The sequence below is a fragment of the Bos indicus genome, chromosome 19 (assembly GCF_029378745.1).
Source record: "Bos indicus isolate NIAB-ARS_2022 breed Sahiwal x Tharparkar chromosome 19, NIAB-ARS_B.indTharparkar_mat_pri_1.0, whole genome shotgun sequence".
Lineage (NCBI taxonomy): Eukaryota > Metazoa > Chordata > Mammalia > Artiodactyla > Bovidae > Bos > Bos indicus.
In genome coordinates, this window is record NC_091778.1 from 33,132,622 (window position 1) to 33,145,440 (window position 12,819).

The 12,819-nt window shown below is 43.3% G+C and overlaps 1 long non-coding RNA gene across 1 annotated transcript in view; it reads right to left on the reverse strand.

The window, feature by feature from the left end:
- LOC139177549 (uncharacterized) overlaps nt 1-11,802 on the reverse strand; it is a 47,218-nt gene extending 35,416 nt beyond the window's left edge. The window contains exon 1 of the long non-coding RNA XR_011561998.1: nt 11,580-11,802. This is a non-coding gene — a long non-coding RNA (uncharacterized lncRNA). The remainder of the gene's footprint in view (nt 1-11,579) is intronic.
- Between the last annotated feature and the right edge of the window lie 1,017 nt (nt 11,803-12,819).

Consider the following 12,819-nt stretch of genomic DNA (forward strand, 5'->3'; position numbering starts at 1 on the left):
TTAAAATGCTGGGAAGATATTTAACTCTTTGGCAAGGGGATTTGGAGTGCATGTTATTTCCAGCTGTGGGTTAGATCCATATTTGGGAGGAGAAATTCTTAGCATCAAGAATATCATAGAATATATCCAGGTGTTTTTAAAACCTGCAAAAATACTGCTGTGAAGTAGAATCTTTCATTGTTCCTTTAAGATGCCACACTCCTTCCTTAGTGAAAACAGATACCATGCATCATGCTTCTGAAAGGCCTCTTGGACTCATTCCAATCAGTTAGGATGGAAACCGGGCTTTCGAGAACATTAAAAGCAGGAAACTGGAGGGAGAGAATGTGGGCATTTGCAAAGGTGCTAAAGATGAACAGGATTTAACTCTGTAACAAAAGAAGTCTAGAGTAGGTGGTAGAAAATTCCATTCTGGAAGATGGAGAGTGATAAACAACAGGGATTGGGAGGAGGACTGAAGAAGTAATAAACCATTACATTGATGGCTCTGGGTTGCGAAGAGGAGGGAAAAAGGCAGCACTATGTCATTATGACTCAAGCGAAATAGTTGATCCGGGAACCTGCACCAGTTATCCACTCACAAGTGGTTATGCTCAGCATTCCTCTAGCTGGGTTGTTAGAGAACATGCCTGGATTTTAAGGTTGGCCTCCAGGAGGACAATCCAACAACACATGCCTTTGTGTTGCTTTCAGAGAAAGGACATGGGGGTGATGGGATCAGGGACTATTTCAGTTGAAGACTGAATTAAGTCTGCTGGGCTGTGATCCAATTAATAGCAAAGCAATTCAATGTAATTGACCCCAGAAGAGTTGATTCGGTGACACATGGATGGAGCTTTGACAGCTTAGCAGTGAGATCAGGGAAGGAAATGAATATGTGATTTAAGTAAATTCAGGCACCTGGAAGTTTAATAGGTTTAGACACTTTCATCTTTTGTTATTGGATTGACTCTGGCCCAGTTGGGAGTTACTGAAAAATTGATTGCAATAAACTGGTCTCCGTGACAGGCCACTCTGGGGCTCAAAGCTCCTTCTTGGATCACCTAGGGGAAATGATGCCACAGAAGCACTGGCACACGCTCGTGTGTTTAACTCACACAGACCAACCTTGTGTTTCTTCCTAGTGGGGTGGCTGTAAAGCATGACAAATGGTAAGAAGTTTGGGAACCCAAGGTAAGACCTAAAAATGCCAGAAAGACCTGACTTGGACACTGTTCAAGCAACACACTTTTAATTAAACCAAGAAGTTGGTCACAAGCTGGGTCCTTCTAGACTCTGGCCTTCCACTAGGTCAGTATTTTCATGGCCACAATAAGGAGTTGAGTTCAGTTCTGCTTTAAAATACCTCTTCTTCCTTTGGCTTTAGACCTCTGCTGTCTTTTACGCACCTCCTTCCGTCGCTCCCTAGGCATGTAGTTGGTATATGTGTCCCGGTGGGATACATGCCCAAAGAGTGGATCTAAAGTTGTCATAGCTTTTTTAAAATGTAGAAGTAATCCATGAGTGTAAAATTTCAAGCCCTGTGGAAGTTGTTGTCATTTAGTTGCTAAGTCATGTCTGACTCTTTGTGACCCCATGGACTGTAGCCCTCCAGGTTCCTCTGTCCATGGGATTTCCTAAGGCAAGAATACTGAAGTGGAGTGCCATTTCCTTCTCCGGGAGATCTTCCCCATCCAGATATTGAATCCATATCTCCTGTGTTGGTGGGTGAACTCTTTACCTATGAGCCAACAGGGAAAAGTGAAGTGTTAGATGCTAATTCATGTCCAACTCTTTGTGACCTCATGGACTATAGCCCACCAGGCTCCTCTGTCCATGGAATTTCTACGCAAAAACACTCGAGTGAGTTGCCATTCCCTTCTCCAGGGGATCTTCTCAACCCTTTGGAAATAAATGAAGTAAAAAGGAAAAGAATATTTCAAATTTAGATGAGCATTACCCAATTGCCTTCCACAAATTCTGTACCAATATGTACTCACACCAACAGTACAGGAGAGGGTCCTTTCTTTCTCATATCTTTGCCAAGAGTTGGTATAACCATTTATTGTGTCTGATGCTAAACTTCAGGGTATTGAGTATGGGTTTGGGGTTGGTTTTTTGTCTGTTTTATGAAGTGGGCTCACTTGCCATTCTCCAGACCCACTCTAATCTCCTTTCTGGTCCTTTCAAAGAGCAAGTTCTCAGCCAGCGCTCAGACTTTCTTGGCCTGGAAACTTCCTCAGGTCTTCCCAGCTGGTAACCTTCTCGAGTCTTAGATTGAATGACACTTCTGGCAGAATTTCCCTCTCCCTGATTTAGAAGAGAAACCAAATTCACTCTGACCTGATCGTTCACCCTATTCCTCCACTTATTGCCCTCAAAGGACATGTCCGGATAAAATACCCATGTTCAGGCAGTTGCTTGTTTTCCATTTCTCTCTCCACCAGCACCTTGACAGCAGAGACCTGTATACCTTTTGAAGCCTTCTTTTTCCAGCCTGGCCCAGGGATTGGCAAAGAATAGTGATGCCTTTGTGGAAGGCATGGATGAACAGCTTCTCCATCTTTTCCTTGGAGCCACGGATGGAGGGGTGGGAGGGAGACAGATGTGGAATCTATGATGACTCCTGCTTCATATCCACTGGTCCCCTTGAAATGAACATAACCTTCCCCCATCAAATCAGCACACTTGGAGGAAATGAGAAAGAGAGCTTCTTTTTTCATGGTCTCCTTTCACGATCAAACTTGGAAAATGCTACCACGTTTTGAGGCTCTCGCTTTTTTTCCATTTGTTTTAATGCATCTTCCAAATTATCATTTGCACCATAGACACCAAGATTATCTCCTTGTTTTTAGTGGGAAAGAAGTATATTAATTTATCTGACTTGTGCATTTTTTCTAACTCCTAAGAAAAAGCATGGGAAGTTCATGGAAATTTGATATGATGGCGATTTCTCACGTTGGTGGTGGTGGCTTGGTTTTATTTTTTCTTAATCTCATGTTCATTGTATATTTAGACAATTCTGAAGAGTATAAAGAAGGAGTGTGATGCATGCATTACCTTTTCTTCCTAAAATGTACATTTTGTCTTAAGCTGAATTCCTCTAAAGGCAGTGCTGAAGTAGGATTAGGATGTAAGTCCTTTACTTTGATCTGGACCATTTTTAAGTCTTTATTGATTTGTTACAACACCGTTTCTGTTTTTTTAATGTTTTTTTGTTGTCTTGGCCATGAGACATGTGGAATCTTAGCTTCCTGACCAGGGATCAAGTCATATACCTACCACTGGACTGCTAGGGAAGTCCTTGTAAGTCCTTTATTTTGGAAGTAATCTAAGAAGCAGCTCTAGGAGAGAGGGGAAGTAAGAGAGTAGGGAAAGAAGTCGATACACACTGCAAAAGAGAGCAAGGTCACCACCGTGAGCAGCTGGGGTTCAGTCCTGCTGGAGGTATCAGTCAGACCAAGTGAAACACCCCTCTCAGTGGTCCTATCTGAGAGAAAGTATATTAGTGTATTTGGATTCCATTTCCAGGGCTTCCCTGGTGGCTCAGTGGTAAAGAATCTGCCTGCCAATGCAGGAGACACAGGTTCGATCCCTGAGTTGGGAAGATCCCCTGGAGGAGGAAATGGCACTCCACTCCAGTATTCTTGCCTGGGAAATCCCATGGGCAGAGGAACCTGGCAGACGACAGTCCATGGGGTCACAAAGAGTCAGACATGACTTAGCAATTCAACAGCAACAACAATTCATTTCCAGTCCATGACTGGATGAGGACTGCTTCTACAGGTGTTAGTTCCCCGGCACCCCCATCCCCATCATCTGGGGGTGAAGTGGAGTGAAGCAAAAGATCTTCCTGTCTAATCATTCAACAAAGAGCACCTACAATCCACCAGACCATTCTACGCTCTCAGCATATACATGTCACTCAACCAAACACACAGTCCTCTGCCCTCCTGTATTCCGAGTATTTCTTCTTTCATGAGTCACTCATTAATCTGACAAGTTCTTCATCCCGTTCCCACTGCTTTTAAAACTACCTGTGCATTCAGAGTGTTTTTTTTTGGGGGGAGGGGGTGGTGCTGAGTTTTCATTGCTGCATGGACTTTGCTCTATTTGAGGAGAACAGGGTCTACTTTTCACACAGTGCATGGTCTTCTCATTGCGGTGGCTTCTCTTATTGAAGAACATGGGCTCTAGGGTGCACCGGCCTCAGTAGTTGTGGTCTGGGCCCTAGAACACAGGCTTAATAATTGTGGCACACAGGCTTAGTTGCTCTGTGGCATGTGGAATCTTCCTGGACCAGGATAGAACCTGCACCTCCTGCATTGGCAGGCGAATTCTTTACCACTGAGCCACCAGGGAAGCCCTGGGTTTTTAATTATACAATTATATTATTATTTATTTCCATAATCACAAAACCTTTTCATTTCTGTTTATATTTTAGCATTTGTAGTTCTTTTCTGGCAGCTAAGAAAAGTTTTAATTTTGTGTAGGCACCTCTTTCAGCATTACCCCATATTTTTCTACCTACTTACCCTAGGATTATAGAAATAGTCATCCACATTTTCCCCTCATACTTTTATAGTGATGAAGCTTTTAACTTGAAAACGTACCAAATCACATACAAAGCAGATCTATTCCCGGGCTGGGCCTGACCTGAGAATCACGTGTACCTAATGTTGGACACACTGCTTGGTTATGAAAGAGTGCTTTTCCCTGCTAAGAGGTGTGTGTTACTCCTGCGTCAGACTCGCCATGTGTTGAAATGTGGTGATGTCAACACCAGAACCACATCAAATCACCTAAGTCAAAATGATCTTAGAAACAGAGTTACTGCCTTTAAGTCTTAGTCGCTCAGTCGTGACTGACTCTTTTGCGACCCCAGGGACTGTAGCCCGCCAGGCTCCTCTGTCCATGGAATTCTCCAGGCAAAAACACTGGGGTGAGTTGCCATGTCCTTCTTCAGGGGATCTTCCTGACCCAGGGATTGAACCCAGGTCTCCTGCATTGCAGGCAGATTCTTTACTATCTGAGCCACCAGGGAAGCCTCATTTCTTACTGCCTTTAAAATAAGGGCCAAAATTCCTACCAGGCTTGCTGGCCCTGTCCCACTTGAGCCACCGCTCCCTGGAAATGACACGTCCTCTCCCGTTGCCCGTGGCATCATTCACCCCCACGGGAAGTGAGTTTCTTCCCCACGTTGAGTTGGCTGACTTCTATTCCTCTGCTAGATCTCAGCTTCAGTGCCACTTCTTCCAGGGGTGGTGGCATTTTAGTCGCTAAGTCGTGTCTAACTCTTGTGACCCTGTCGACTGCAGCTCACCAGGCTCCTCTGCCCATGGGATTCTCCAGGTAAGAATACTGCAGTGGGTTGCCATTTCCTCCTCCAGGAGATCTTCCCGACTCAGGGATTGAACCCACGTCTCTTGCGTTTCCTGCATTGGCGGGCAGATTCTTTAGCACTGAGCCGCCTGGGAAGCCCTGAGGAGATTGGAGAGTACCCAAGGTAGTAAGAGTGCTGGGGGCTGTGTACTCAGTTTAAAACACAGAGAGGCTATGCAAGTGACCTACATTCACACAGCACGAACAGCAGAGCGGTGATTCTTGGCCCAGGACTGTCATTTGTTCATTGAGGACACCACCTAATCAGTGTTCCAAGGCTTATTCAAGTTGGGACAAGGGACTAGTAAGTGGATGGGATTTGTAAGCTGTCAAGCGGGGGCAAACCCTGGAGGTGGGGGCAGGGCACCCATCTGCAGGACAAAGAAAGCCACATATCTGAATGCTTGCATTTGGGAAGGAATGTGAGCCTGGGACTCCAGATCCCACCCAGTTTCAGTGTGTCTGGCCCAAGGTTATTTTCGATTCAAGGCCTCTGTGCCCTGGTTTCTATCAACACTGAAATAAACACTGCTTTGCAATCTGCACCTTTTATTAACGGTGTGACTCACTTAATGAGGGCTTTGCTGACTCATATTGAGCTCCCTTCAAGAGCAGAGGCCCTGCAGGGAATCACAGACAACTGTCAGCCTGGGCCCACTCTGCATCTGCAACTGGCAAGACCAGCTGCCCCTCGAGTTCCTCGACCCTCCAGAAGAGTGGAAAAAATGTGTAAAAGTCACTCAGTCATGTCTGACTCTTTGCCACCCTATGGACAGTCCACAGAATTCTCCAGACCAGAATACTGGAGTGGGTAGCCTTTCCCTTCTCCAGGGGATCTCCCCAACCCAGCAATTGGTCTCCTGCATTGTAGGCAGATTATTTACCAGCTGAGCCACCAGGGAAGTCCACACAAGAGCCCAGCACAGCCCCAAATAGAATTTTAAGCAAAAATAAACAAATGGGATCTAATTAAAATTAAAAGCTTCTGCACAACAAAGGAAACTATAAGCAAGATGAAAAGACAGCCTTCAGAATGGGAGAAAATAATAGCAAATGAAGCAACTGACAATTAGTCACAAAAATATACAAGCAACTCCTGTAGCTCAATTCCAGAAAAATAAACGACCCAATAAAAAAAATGGGCCAAAGAACTAAACAGACATTTCTCCAAAGAAGACATACAAATGGCTAACACATGAAAAGATGCTCAACATTACTCATTATCAGAGAAATGCAAATCAAAACCACAATGAGGTACCATCTCATGCCAGTCAGAATGGCTGCTATCCAAAAGTCTACAAACAATAAATGCTGGAGAGGATGTGGAGAAAAGGGAACCATCTTACACTGTTGGTGGGAATGCAAACTAGTACAGCCACTATGGAGAACAGTGTAGAGATTCCTTAAAAAACTGGAAATAAAACTGCCTCATGACCCAGCAATCCCACTGCTTGGCATACACACTGAGGAAACCAGAATTGAAAGAGACACATGTACCCCAATGTTCATCGCAGCACTGTTTATAATAGCCAGGACATGGAAACAACCTAGATGTCCATCAGCAGACGAATGGATAAGAAAGCTGTGGTACATATACACAATGGAGTATTACTCAGCCATTGAAAATAATACATTTGAATCAGTTCTAATGAGGTAGATGAAACTGGAGCCTGTTATACAGAGTGAAGTAAGCCAGAAAGAAAAACACCAATACAGTATACTAATGTATATATATGGAATTTAGAAAGATGGTAATGATAACCCTGTATGTGAGACAGCAAAAGAGACACAGATGTATAGAATAGTCTTTTGGACTCTGTGGGAAAGAGCGAGGGTGAGATGATTTGGGAGAATGGCATTGAAACATGTATAATATCATATATGAAACGAATTGCCAGTCCAGGTTTGATGCATGATACAGGATGCTCAGGGCTGGTGCACTGGGATGACCCAGAGGGATAGGATGGGGAGGGAGGTGGGAGAGGGGTTCAGGATGGGGAACACGTGTACACTCATGGCAGATTCATGTTGATGTATGGCAAAACCAAGCCAATATTGTAAAGTAATTAGCCTCCAATTAAAATAAATAAATTTGTATTAAAAAAAGAATCATATAAACTGAAAAATAAATAAATAAAAGCTACTTTAATGGCCTTCTCTGAACATTGTTCTTTATGTCTTTATTTTACTTCAATTTAGTTTCGGGCGGTCAGTCATGGGTGGATTCTTCTTAAAACCTAATCATAAAATATTCTCCAAATGGGCCAAGACACTAATTGAAACTGTGAAAGGAGAGGTTGGAGTAAGGAAAGAGTTAAATGAGACGTGGGGGATTTTTTCATTGCAATGTTTGTCTAATTTTGCATCCCAAGCTGACTCATAAAGGGAGAAAACATCCTGCCTTGATGACAACACGTGATTTAGTATCGCCTATTGCAGAAAGGTGGCAGGCTGTGTGACATGGATGGCTTGGTGTCCCCAGAGTTTGGAACGGAATCTGTAACTCAGTTGCATACAAATCACACGCCGCCCGTTTTAAATCCCTTCCCTGTCCATCCACTAGTTCCTAGGTCTAGTTCTTGCCCTGTCCACAATGAGTTCTTGGAAAGCAAGTGAGGCCAAACCCAGGTTAGTTGTGGGTTCCTTTCAGAATAGCCCAGACTTCTTGCTTTACATGGAAAATGAGCCCCCCCAACCCGTGAGATTCCCTACCTATCTTCCCCAGAGTGGGGAAGGTTTAGAGTGAGAGCACCCGATAAGGATGTGTCTGGAGGGCTGGCTTCCTCTCCCTTCCCCCACTGTGGTCCTGATTGTTTTAAGGAAACCTAAAAACAGAGGAGACATCTTTCTAAGCATCACCGTAATGGGAGGCTGATGCTTATTGTGAGAATCTAAGCTAGAGATGATGAGAAGGTCAGGGGTTAGGACAGCCTGGTGGCCTTGTAGCTCGTCTTCCTTGGCAAGCAGTTTGGTCCTCCTGAGACACGTGGAGGGGACCGCTTTGTCGCCCCCTTATCACTTCTGTTGTCTCTGGGCTGGGGGAGGCTGGAAGTGGAGGCAGGCTGAGAGGCTCAAAGCAGGCTGCTTCCTTTAGACCAGAGGTCCCCGACCTCTGGGACCTAATGCCTGATCACAGGTGGGGCTGATGTAATCATAATAGAAATAAAGTGCACAATAAATGAAATGTACCTGAATTATCCTGAAACCATCCCCACTCCCCATCCACGAAAAAACTGCCTTCCACACAATCGATCCCTGCTGGCTTTAGGGGATTCTCCTCGGCTGCCCTAAGTGGGTGAAATGGCAGGGCTTCTGTGCAGTTCATCTCGTCCTCTCCACCCCACCACAGGATGAGTGATGGGATCTGGGAAGTCCTATGGGATTTGCAGCTGGCCTGGAATACGTAAGCAGGAGTCGAGCCAGCAGAGGCAATGGAGACAGGATAGGGTGCTTCCTTGCTGTGTCAGGCAGCGGCCACCACTCACGGACAGCAGGTGCCCAGATGCAGAGAAGAGCTGCCGAGAAGTCACCTTGCTGTGCTGCAGTGTCTTAAAGCATCACCAACCCCCGTCTGGCTATTCAGAAGAGCTATTCTGAACTGATATCAAACACCCAGGTCAAGATCAGAGAGGAAGATGCTATGACGAAATGCAAGGGGGCAACTATGAAACCTGAGCGTTATTCAAACAGGATGAAAATGAGACACAGGGATTATTGTACTGCAAAGGTAAAGGAATAATTAGAGGAAATGGTAGGAGACGGTCGGAATGTTGGTGTACGTTGGCTGCCTCCTACTTTTCTCAGCAATATCCCACAAAAGAGGAATGATCTTCATTCCACGGTAGCCAGTCTGCAAGCCAGATAGAAGGAATCACAGCTTCTCTAGGAGAAACATTTTCTCCCTGTTATCGTCACTCTTGACTGAGAGTTTGGTAACATGCAGCCTTGTAGAGCTAGGGGAGAAAAAAAAGCACCATTTCTCCTGAACTTTAAAACAAAATCCTTTTTTTTTTTTTTTTTTAAACTGCCAGAAGACTGGCTTCACTTCGCACGGGGTGACCGGACCTGACTGGTTTGGTTACAAAACAATTAACCAAATGTTAAGCCAGAGGTTCCCAAACGTTCTCAGTTCAGGGTCCTTCTAGTGTGTCAGCAGCCCCAACAAAATCCTTTTAAGCAGTGACTCAAAGCCCTGGACTTAGCAAGTGTTAAAACTCTGGCCTCAAATCCCTTTTGAAATATTTTCCACTAACGTTCTCTACCAATAACATGTCCCAGGCTGGTAGAATGGTCAAGTTACCCCAAATTATCACTGAAGTTTGGTGTTTAAAATTTTGAGGTCAATTAACCAGTCAATCCTAAAGTAAATCAATCCTGAATTGTCATAGGAAGGACTGATGTTGAAGCTGAAACTCCAATACTTTGGCCACCTGATGCGAAGAGCCGATTCATTAGAAAAGACCCTGATGCTGGGAAAGATTGAAGGCTAAAGGGGAAGTGGGTGGCAGAGGATGAAATGGCTAAATAGCATCACCAACTCATGGACATGAATCTGAGCAAATTCTAAGAGATAGTGAAGGACAGGACAGACTGGTATGCTGCAGTTCATGGGGTTGCAAAGAGTTGGACATGACTTAGTGACTGAACAACAAGAATATGCTAAAAGAAGTATTTTAAGTCAATAGATAAATGATGTAATTCACCAGGTGATGGCTTATCCCTGACAGAGTTGTTATCTTATGTCAAACTGAAGTTGAAATGAATTATAGGTGAAAATATTTTAAAGCAACTTAAAAATCAGAAAATATCTTTATATAATTTATAAAAATTAGCCTTTATATATATTTGCTGCTGCTGCTGCTAAGTCACTTCAGTCGTGTCCGACTCTGTGCGACCCCATAGACGGCAGCCCACCAGGCTCCCCCGTCCCTGGGGTTCTCCAGGCAAGAACACTGGAGTGGGTTGCCATTTCCTTCTCCAATGCGTGAAAGTGAAAAGTGAAAGTGAAGTCACTCAGTCGTGTCCGACCCTCAGCGACCGCATGGACTGCAGCCTTCCAGGCTCCTCCGTCCATGGGATTTTCCAGGCAAGAGTACTGGAGTGGGGTGCCACTAAAAGCAAAAGCATACATGAAAAGATACACATTCAAAGTGTACTAATATACACTTTGTATTAAATAACAAATTATTAAAATAACACTATGTATTAAAATATACATACATAAGTCACAAAACACCTTAAACAAATGAGATAAATCTGAGTAAAAAAGATCATAATGTTCATGCAGGAAAAAAAGATTAAATTCATAATATATTAAAAGTTCTAAAAATCAATAACAGATAACCAACCATCTAAAATAAAAAGAGGAAAAAAAGCTTGGAAAGATAGTTTACCAAAGAAGAAATAGTCATGATGGATAAATATATTTTAAAGTATGATATCATTCAAAATATAAGAGCAACTTTGATTGATAATAATTAAAAAGAAATACATTTCCCTAAGTCCACAAGGATATGAGTAACATGTTTCAATATAACATTTCTAGGGCCATAAATTGGTCCAACTTTTGAAAGGCATTTTGGCAGTATGGATCAGACCTTTAAAAATGTTTACATATTTTTATCCAGAACTTTGCTTCTAATAATTTATATTTTTGAAATAATTTGACTAAGAATTTAGGTATAAGGGTATCCATACAGTACTTAATATAGAAAAATGGAAACAACTCAAAACTTTGAAATGAATAATGTGCACAATTAAAAGCTATAGCGTCATTGGAAAATGTTTTAAAATATTAAGAAAAATATATGTGTGTGTGTCCATATACTTTGTATAGATTAGCTTGCCACAAACCACCATTCTTGGCTCTTGACCATATTTCTCTAAGAGGGAAAAGAATTATATTTTTCCCACTAAAGTATAGTGATTATTTCTGTGTGTACAGTGAAATTATGGGCAGTAGGCTTTTCTGTATATTTTGATTTTTCTGTGCTTCTAATTTTTGTAAGAGGAATATATGCTGCTTTAAGTATTAAATTAATAACGACTTTAAAGATTCTTGAAGATTTTATCTGCTTTTCAAATCAAGATAAAGATTTTCTACATATTCCAAAATGAATTAATGATTGTAGTCGCCTAAACATGTCCCTTCTTTCATATTTCCTATCTTGGCACCAACAAGACAAAAAGCTTGGAATCGCCCTAAACAACAGCCTTACCTTTGCAGCTGCAGATCTCCTGTAGCACACATTCAGTCTGTTTTACCTTCTCCCAAATCTGACACCCTTCTCTTCATCCCTTATTGCAAAATGAACTGATTTGGGGTCGGAAATAACTCTTATGTGATGTGTTCTCTTGCTACAACTTCTTAGAAGATGCCCTCTGATTTACAGACTGAAGTTGCCACTGCAACTTCATCTGGCCTTTTACATCTGACCTCTCTCTCTGATTACATCATTGCTGTCTGTGAAATCACAGAGCCATGGAATTTTAAACCTAAAAGGAACATGAAAATTATTTTGCCTGTTCTTAAATTTTCACCAAAAGAAGAAACTGAAGGTTAGAGCTACAAAGTGACTGCCCAGTGTCACAGAGCTATGTCACGGAAAGGTGGAGACCAGAGCCTGGTCCTGAGCCCTTGCGTCTCTCTGTACTTCTCACCACCTCCAACCTCAAAACAGCCATTCAAAATGGTTCTGCTTAGTTGATGCCAAACCTCCTCTTCTGCTTTTCTGCAGCCCTGATGCTAAAGGGGTTTGCACAATGAAAACACTGGCACGGGGTAAGGGCTTTGGGGTGCAAACACTGGCTTTTAGCTGAACTTGTAACGCGGCTGCAGCTGAGTCATAAAACAATTTGGTCTTGGCTGCCCCTCCTTTTAATTCAAATTCACAAAGTTAAAGTAATAAAGTATAACAGAAGCTTCCTTTGATTTAAGGCTGCCAGGGGAGAGCCTTGAGTTAGATGCGAGTTGTTTATTTAAACCAATGAATGGAACTTTAGCAGAACAGCTAATAAACAACCCTCCACAAGGTCAGGCCAGGCTCCCTGGGACCCGAGGTGTTGGGTCTGAAATCCAGCCAAAGAGACGAAGGCTCACATTGGCCTCACAGAGATCTCCAGTGGTCTAGGGTGCCCCCGGGGCCTCGGATTTGGAATACCTTCTGAGAAGCCGTGCCAGGGGGCACTGGCAGTAAAGGGAGCTTTATTTCATCCACCCTAGAAGGAGGGACGGCCAAGGGACACTGGCCCCGAGGAAGCCGTCACCGCACCCCCCACCTCCAGCACCGAGGCACCAAGCTGCTTTGCTGAAACCGCAGATCTGTCCAAGGCCGCTGTATCCTCTATGGAATCCAACTGAAAAATAATAAGACTTCAGACACAGCCCAGCCTCACTCACATTTGAATTTTTGAAATCTTTCCACTTAATTTATGTTCAGGTATCAATGTGCTTGTCTG